General features: G+C 36.8%; 1 non-coding gene across 1 annotated transcript; it reads left to right on the forward strand.

The window, feature by feature from the left end:
- On the forward strand, window positions 1-107 carry LOC112584047. Its single transcript, XR_003108406.1, has one exon. It is a non-coding gene; the product is annotated as a U6 spliceosomal RNA (small nuclear RNA).
- The last annotated feature ends 8,145 nt before the right edge of the window (window positions 108-8,252 follow it).

An 8,252-nucleotide genomic window follows, 5' to 3' on the forward strand; every position in this document is an offset into this window, starting at 1 on the left:
GTGCTTGTTTCAGCAGCACATATACTAAAATTGGAACAATTCAGAGGAGCTTAGCATGGCCCCTGCACAAGGGTGACACATAAATTCATGAAGCGTTCCATATTTTTCAAGAAAAGTGTATTTGATAAATCTGTAATCAGAGAGAAATGTTAATATCCTTCTCTCAGAAATTAACATGCATTTTAATAAGTCATAGTTTGATTTAAAAAAAAAAAAAAGCTTGGGATTTTTTTCTTATTCTGATTTCTGCAGTAGAAATACAACCACAGATCTGAATATTCTTGAGTCCTAATGGGTGTTTTTTTCCTTAGACGTCCTTGGAGAGGTGTAGAAAACCTAACGTGGGCTGATTTTATAGCTGGGATTGTTTTGTAATCAGGGAATCTCAGTCCACCAGTAAATATTTATCCCTTTGTTTGGTTAGTCTGGTGGTGGTGGGATGCACCGATATTTCAGCTAATCATGTGTAAGACAGAGAATGAGAATTTGAAGGTTGTGTTCTTGGCCTTGTCATAAGTAAACAATGAGTCTCACACAAGGGTTATCTAAATCATGTGGGGAAAAGTGGTTCTTCGTTGTAGAGCATTTTCTGGAACATAAAATTTAGAATTTCTTAACTGTTGCTATTTTATGAGAGTAGAGGGCTGAGATAAAATTCAACATTGTCAATTCATGTATATTTATTGTTTAATATTTAAAAATTGTTTGGCAATCTGCTTATTCATTTTACCCTATTTTTTGTGATTTTCTTTACAGGAGCTTTGCTTTGTTTTCTTGTGTTTCCTTTGGGGAAGTAGTAGATGTTATTTTGGAAATAGCTATCTCAGCTGCCTTTGAATATACAAAATGCAAACATATCTGTATCTCTCTAATAAATAAAGACAATGTAAGGTTATACCTTCCCAAATAATGGACCTAACCTACTGTCTCTGCCAGTACTTTGCTTATATCTAAGTGTATGTTAACATTACATTGAGTCAAAGGCCTAGATTGTAAAAATTGTATTGTATTCAAATTTGTTTACTATGAAGTCTTTAAGATTAAATTTCAGTTTAAAATCCACATATACAATAGCATTTTGCATAAAATAACTATAGAATTATTTTAATATTTAAATTCAGTGAGCTTTTCAGTCTTTTTGTACCATTTGCTTTCTCTGTTGTAAGTTCCTGTCACTCATTATCAGCGAATGTCAAACCATTCACAACTACATAATAGTCATGATTGTCTTCTGCATTCTAGTAAAGGATGGAAGAACAGAGATCTAGAGAATCTTAGAAATAGATTATGTATAAATAAGAACAGCTAGAGAATCTTAGGAAATTTCAGTGTTCTTATGGTGTCTGTCACTGTCTATCACTGACATGGAGCCATTATAGCACTCATGCTCAATACGAGGAGCAGAGTCTACATACACACATTTTTTCCTTATACTGTAAGGAAAAAATTTAGGTTCTTCCCAGGTGATGCTAGTGGTCAAGAACCCTCCTGCCAATGCAGGAGACACAAGAGATGGGTGTTCGATCCCTGGGTCAGAAGATCCCCTGGAGAAGGAAATGGCAACCCACTCTAGTATTCCTGCCTGGAGAATCCCATGGACATAGGAGCATGGACGGCTACAGTCCATGAGGTTGCAAAGAGCCAGACACTACTGAAGCAACTTAGCATGCACACACCAGGTTAAGGTCTCAGAGGTATGCTAGCCTCTGCCCTCTGCTTGGAGAGGCAACTGACTATATGTGTTGCTCAGTCCTCATTCATTTCATCCTTTCCACCAACTACCACCCCTCTCAAAACAACAACATTCTTCTCCTGGCAAGTGTGGTGAACATGATCAGGAAAGAGTATTGCAGAATACCTATAACTTCTGAAACTTCCAAATAAAACATGATTGTTTCAAGGACGGTGGTTTTCAGAGATTTCACGCAGTGATTTTATGAGACCCTAATATGTACCAACCAACAGCATTGAAAAGACTCCGTGTGAATCAAGGCATCCTGATATTTGAAACCGTTGTTAGTCAATGCTGCGTACACACATAGGAGTATTCCAGAGTTTTCCTTACAATCACTTAAAGGAAGAAGGGAATTCACATTGTTATTTGAGAGCCTTGTAGTCAAATATGGAAGTATAACACATTACTGTTAATCTATGAAACATATTTATTGAACTTTTACTTTGAACCTGTGGCTGAATGAACACAGTAGAACAAGAGGAAACTGAAAATACTAATGTGGGAGAACCAAAGACAGGTCTTACAAACCAGAACAGGTTCCTTACATGGCATTGACTGTTTTTGGCTGTACTGGGTCTTACTTGAGGATTCTTCATTGTTGCATATGGGACTTTTAAACTGGAGAGGTAACTCTCCTTAATTCATGTTCTCACTGCATTGTTTTAAGTCTCCTCTATCACTATAGCTTTTCCACTCAGATACTTTATTTTAACTGATTTTTTGTTGTTGTTGTTAGATTAGATCTTTAAATAATTTTTCTTACAAAAGCAAGAGTATTTCTAGAGTCTGTGGGAAACTGAGCACTTTTTTCTGAGGTTTTTACATGTAAAAGACAATTAAATCCTAAACTTTCTCCATCAAAATTCCAGTGTCATCTCCATGGCGCTCCATTATCAGAAAATAGAATTCTGAAAGAAGTTGTTGAATTTTTTTAACTTTTAAGTGTTATTTTTAAGCTAAAGCATTTTTTTCCTTAATAGATGCCTTCAGGATTTGTTTTTAACTTGTTCAAATTCAAACATTTTTCTTCCTCAGGATATATCTAGAGAAGGAAGTGCTTTTGTAACTTGTTTAGCCTGTAAAACACCAAACACTTTCAAATTTTAGAACCAGAGTTTTCTTCAGTTCCATGGAAGCTGATGTAAAGTACATCACCTCTAGAAGTGGAAAGTCTGGCTTTGCAACATCTGCTTCTTATTAACTCAAAGGCTGGTTATTTAAATTCTCTGCAAACCTCTCTCATCAGTTGTTAAATAGATGTAAAACTATATTGTATAGAAATAAGATTGTCTTGTTATAGAGGTTTCCTGCAGGTTAAATGAGCTGATAGTAGATATAAAGCATTAATGATTCGTATATGTTAGTTATTAGTTGTGGTTGCTCGCTATATTTCTATTATTTATGATTTCTTTGAAATTTGTAATTTTTAGAATTTCTATAATCTTATTAAATAGAATGTCTGTTACTTTCTTAATCATTCATTTATCATTGTCTTCTCATTTTAAACTTTCCTATGCATTCCAAATAAAATTACTGAATGTGTTCTCCAAAATAAAAATCTTTTTTTTTTTTTTTAACCTCAGACTTTCATTGCTTCCAGAGAAGATTTTAATGCCTATTCTATGCTTTAAGTTTTTCTTCTCTCACTTCTTTTCTCCCTTCACTCCCCTTTTCTTCCAATAGCTAGCTCTCATTGCATCTCTGTCTTTATTTCACGGTGTTCTTTCTTTAGTTCCCTAATCATATTTATAGAGAATTTTTTCAGAGATATGAACATCCTCAAACTTATCAAGGCATTTTCCCCTTTTCAGTAGTTTCTGTTCATAGGCCTGTTGATGTTTCTCTGTTCATTTTTGAGTTCATAATATTAGTGCAAGAATGTACTACCTGTGCATAGACATTACTATCCATGTTTGAGCAACTTCCTTCTTCCAAATTTCAGCAAGATTGTTACACTGAAGTATAAAGCTGACCTGTTGGTGCAGCCACTATGGAGAACAGTATGGGGATTCCTTAACAAACTAGGAATGACCCAGCAGTCCTATTAGTGGGAATATACCCTGAGAAAAACCGCAGTTCTAAAAGACACATGTGCCCCAGTGCAGCACTATTTAAAATAGCTAGGACATGGAAGCAACCTAGATGTCCATCGATGGATAAATGGGTAATGAAGATATGGTGCATATATATATATAATGGAATATTACTCAGCCATAAAAACTAATGAATTTTTCAGTTGTAGTGAGGTGGATGAACCCAGAGCTTGTTTTACAGAGTGAAGTCAGAAAGAGAAAAACAAATATATTCATGCACATATGGAATTTAGAAAATACTATCTGTGCTATAGTTATCAGTATCCTAGTGTTCTCAAGTACTGAACCTATTTACAGAGAAGAAATGGAGATGCAGATGTAGAGAATGGACTTGTGGCTACAGTGGGGGAAACAGAGGCTGAGACAAATTGAGAAGGTAGCACTGGCATATATACACTATCATGTGTAAAACAGATAACTAGTGGGAAGCTAATATATAACACAGGGAGCTCAGCCTGGCTCTGTGACAACCTAGAGGAGTGGAATGGAGGGAGAGGGAGGCTATACATATTTTTATATATATATATATATATGTGTGTGTGTGTATATATATATATATATATATATATGTTTGTATATATAATTATGATTGCTCTGTGTTGCTATACAGCAAAGACCGCCACAACACTGGAAAATAATTATCCTCCAATTTAAAAAAATAGAAATAAAAAGTAATTTCTTGCAGGTCAATAGGTAAATTTTGTTCAGAGTCATTTGATTCATTTTACTGGTCTGAAATCTCCTTTTCTCCTCTCTATATTTTTTAATTAAACTAGGGAGTAGGATGTAGTTTGAAATTGTCATTTCAATACTATAGTTCATGAGCCCCTCTACCCTTAGCATGTTAAGCTTAGTTTCAGCACTTTTCACAGTGCTTTCCCTAAGATATATAAACATTCCAGGGGATAAAGAATCACTGCTTATGCCTACTTCTTGCAATCATGTATGTTGGCAGTCTCCCAGTGTCAGTGAGATAGAGCTGTTCACCAAGGTGGAGGGCAGAACTCATAGCTCTGATGAGATAAAATTATAATTTCCTTGCACTTGAGGGAAAGCCACCTATTTTTCCCCTTTAGTTTAGCATCTAGTTCTCACAGCTTGGCAAAGTCATATATATTGTCCTAGTATTTTCTTATTTTCTTTTTGACAACTGTTGTTGAAGATTTACAGTTCAATGTTGTATATTAAGGGTATCAGAATATTTTCCTATTTTATTTTTGGATGTCTGTTCTGTAGTTGGATGTGATATATGGTTGGAGGATATACTTTTAATTAATCTGCTTCAACAGCACCGTTTGTTTAAATTCCTAATGAAATTGTACATATGTTCTTTATTTTTCTCTAATTACATTAGCACAAACCTGCTAATGCAAGTAACAGTGTGTGTAAGAGGAGATGTGGTAAGAAGCATATCAAGTCCATCTTATCTGTCAGCCCACTAATCCAAAAGTTTGCCTTTTCAACATTCCAGAGTATTACAACTTGATATTTTGCAACTAAATATTCCTAAGATAGCAGTTATATTTCCTAGAAGAAATTCTCTGACCATATCACAGGGAAGATGTTTAAATCTCCCCATTTCCATTTTCATGTTTTTCATTTTAGTTATACAACACTTCCTCCTCATTCTCTGATCAATGTTTAGCTGAGAATGTGGCTGTCCATCGGAGCCTTAACTGTTCCGGCTCTTTGATCTTGCTGGGGAAAAGTGAATAAGTTACAGCTAGTGGGATATGGGAGAGAGTGATAAAGGTGTCAGGAAGGAAGACATTTTCCCCTACCATTCTGGTTATTCTGGCTGGTCTAAAACTAAATTGATATGAGATAGATTAAAAAGATAAAAATCAAATGAAAGTTTCAGTTCAGTTCAGTAATTCAGTTCAGTCACTCAGTTGTGTCCAACTCTTTGCGACCCCATGAAGCACAGCACACCAGGCCTCCCTGTCCATCAGCAGCTCTGGGAGTTCACCCAAACTCATGTCCATCGAGTCAGTGATGCCATCCAGCCATCTCATCCTCTGTCGTCCCCTTCTCCTCCTGCCCCCAATCCCTCCCAGCATCAGAGTCTTTTCCAATAAGTCAACTCTTTGCATGAGGTGGCCAAAGTATTGGAGTTTCAGCTTTAGCATCAGTCCTTCCAAAGAAATCCCAGGGCTGATCTCCTTCAGAATGGACTGGTTGGATCTCCTTGCAGTCCAAGGGACTCTCAAGAGTCTTGTTCAACACCACAGTTCAAAAGCATCAATTCTTAGGCGCTCAGCTTTCTTCACAGTCCAACTCTCACATTCATACATGACCACTGGAAAAACCATAGTCTTGACTAGATGGACCTTTGTTGGCAAATTAATGTCTCTGCTTTTGAAAATGCTATCTAGGTTGGTCATAACTTTTCTTCCCAGGAGTAAGCGTCTTTTAATTTCATGGCTGCAGTCACCATCAGCAGTGATTTTGGAGCCCTAAAAGATAAAGTCTGACACTGTTTCCACTGTTTCCCCATCTATTTCCCATAAAGTGGTGGGACCGGATGCCATGATCTTCGTTTTCTGACTGTTGAGCTTTAAGCCAACTTTTTCACTCTCCTCTTTCACTTTCATCAAGAGACTTTTGAGTTCCTCTTCACTTTCTGCCATAAGGGTGGTGTCATCTGTATATCTGAGGTTACTGATATTTCTCCCGGCAATCTTGATTCCAGCTTGTGCTTCTTCCATCCCAGCGTTTCTCATGATGTACTCTGCATAGAAGTTAAATAAGCAGGGTGACAATATACAGCCTTGACGTACTCCTTTTCCTATTTGGAACCAGTCTGTTGTTCCAGTTCTAACTGTTGCTTTCTGACCTGCATACAAATTTCTCAAGAGGCAGGTCAGGTGGTCTGGTATTCCCATCTCTTTCAGAATTTCCCACAGTTTATTGTGATCCACACAGTCAAAGGCTTTGGCATAGTCAATAAAGCAGAAATAGATGTTTTTCTGGAACTCTCTTGCTTTTTCGATTTAGTTACAAATAAATATTGGAGAGATCCAGGAAATCTGAATAACTTTTCAAAATCACTGAACCTCCTATCACATTAAATATCATCTTCAGCTAAAGACAAATAGGATGTTGGAGAAGTGGTTTGGGACTTCAAAGGGGGGGAAGGTACTTCACATGAATATGGATAAGCAAATGTTTGATAAACAAATCTTTGCTGGGACATGCAGAGTTAGTGGGACCCAGAGAGAGATTTTTAACAGACTTTTCTAGGTTCCTGCCTTTCTACACACCAGGGTCCTACTATAGTTACCTATGGTGGTAACTCCTTTCTTACAATAGGTTCTCTATTTACAGTCTTTTAGAAAGTTAGGGGGAAGGTTAGATTTTCTAGGTCTTTCATGTTTTGTTTGTTATCAATATGAGATAATCCACATACCAAAGAGACATTTTGGAGTAGCAAGTTTTGCACCCCCAAAAAGATATTCTTTGTGTATATATACATGTTTGATCTCATTACTTTTCCTTACCCTTTGTTGCGGAAATCAGTCCTACAGGCTTTCAGCTTCAACCCTACAGACACATCCAACACCCTGGGCAAAGGCAGAGGAGAAATGAGAAGGGCTGAGGGTCCCTGCTTGGCTGCATGCTTCCAAGCCCCTCGGCCACTGTAGCCTACTAACCATATACTCTTTCAGGACAGAGAGATAAATTTCCATCTCATTTAAAACTCAACATTTTGGGGATATTTTGATTGTAGCAGCTCTTCTTGTAAACTATTGTAAAGTATTAATACATCCACAGAGTACCGTTAATTGGAGGAATATGGCCACAGTAAACAGTTCATCAACTTTCACGTTCTGCTTTCATAAGATCTGACTTATGAGTACTAAAATTTCTCACAGTAAAGCTCTAATGATTTCCAGAGTTTGTGTAACTTTCCAGGCTATTATAAGTGGAGTAGCAAAAAGGAGTGTGTTTCTAGTTGTGTTTTTTGTCTGTTTGTTTTAAAACAGAAACCCCTTCACTGTTTTTTTCTTGCAATTGGGATGGTTGATGGGAAACCATTAAATGAAATTCACACCCTGCCAGAAGATCTCACAACAGCATGGTATTATGCTTCAGGAAAAGTATAAAGGGATTAGAAAACTAAGAAAAAACTACTAACCTTTCTTCAATGGCATTTTTCATTCTCTCACAGAGCTACCATACCCAGAGGGATATTTTAAAAGCTGAATTCTCAGCCCTTTGTAATAGCATAAGCATAACTTTTTAAGACTGGCCTGACATTCTGTAACATTTTTTTTCCTCCAGTGGAGATGTGAAGTCAATGGCAGCTTCATAGCTTTTTATTGAATGTCTTTTGAGCATGGACTACATCAGTTTCCTATGGAGCTTGACAAAGGAGAAATTTTGGCATTGAGAAGAACCTTTGGTGTTTTAGAAACAGAAAG

Source organism: Bubalus bubalis, chromosome 3, assembly GCF_019923935.1.
Source record: "Bubalus bubalis isolate 160015118507 breed Murrah chromosome 3, NDDB_SH_1, whole genome shotgun sequence".
NCBI classification, from domain to species: Eukaryota; Metazoa; Chordata; class Mammalia; order Artiodactyla; family Bovidae; genus Bubalus; species Bubalus bubalis.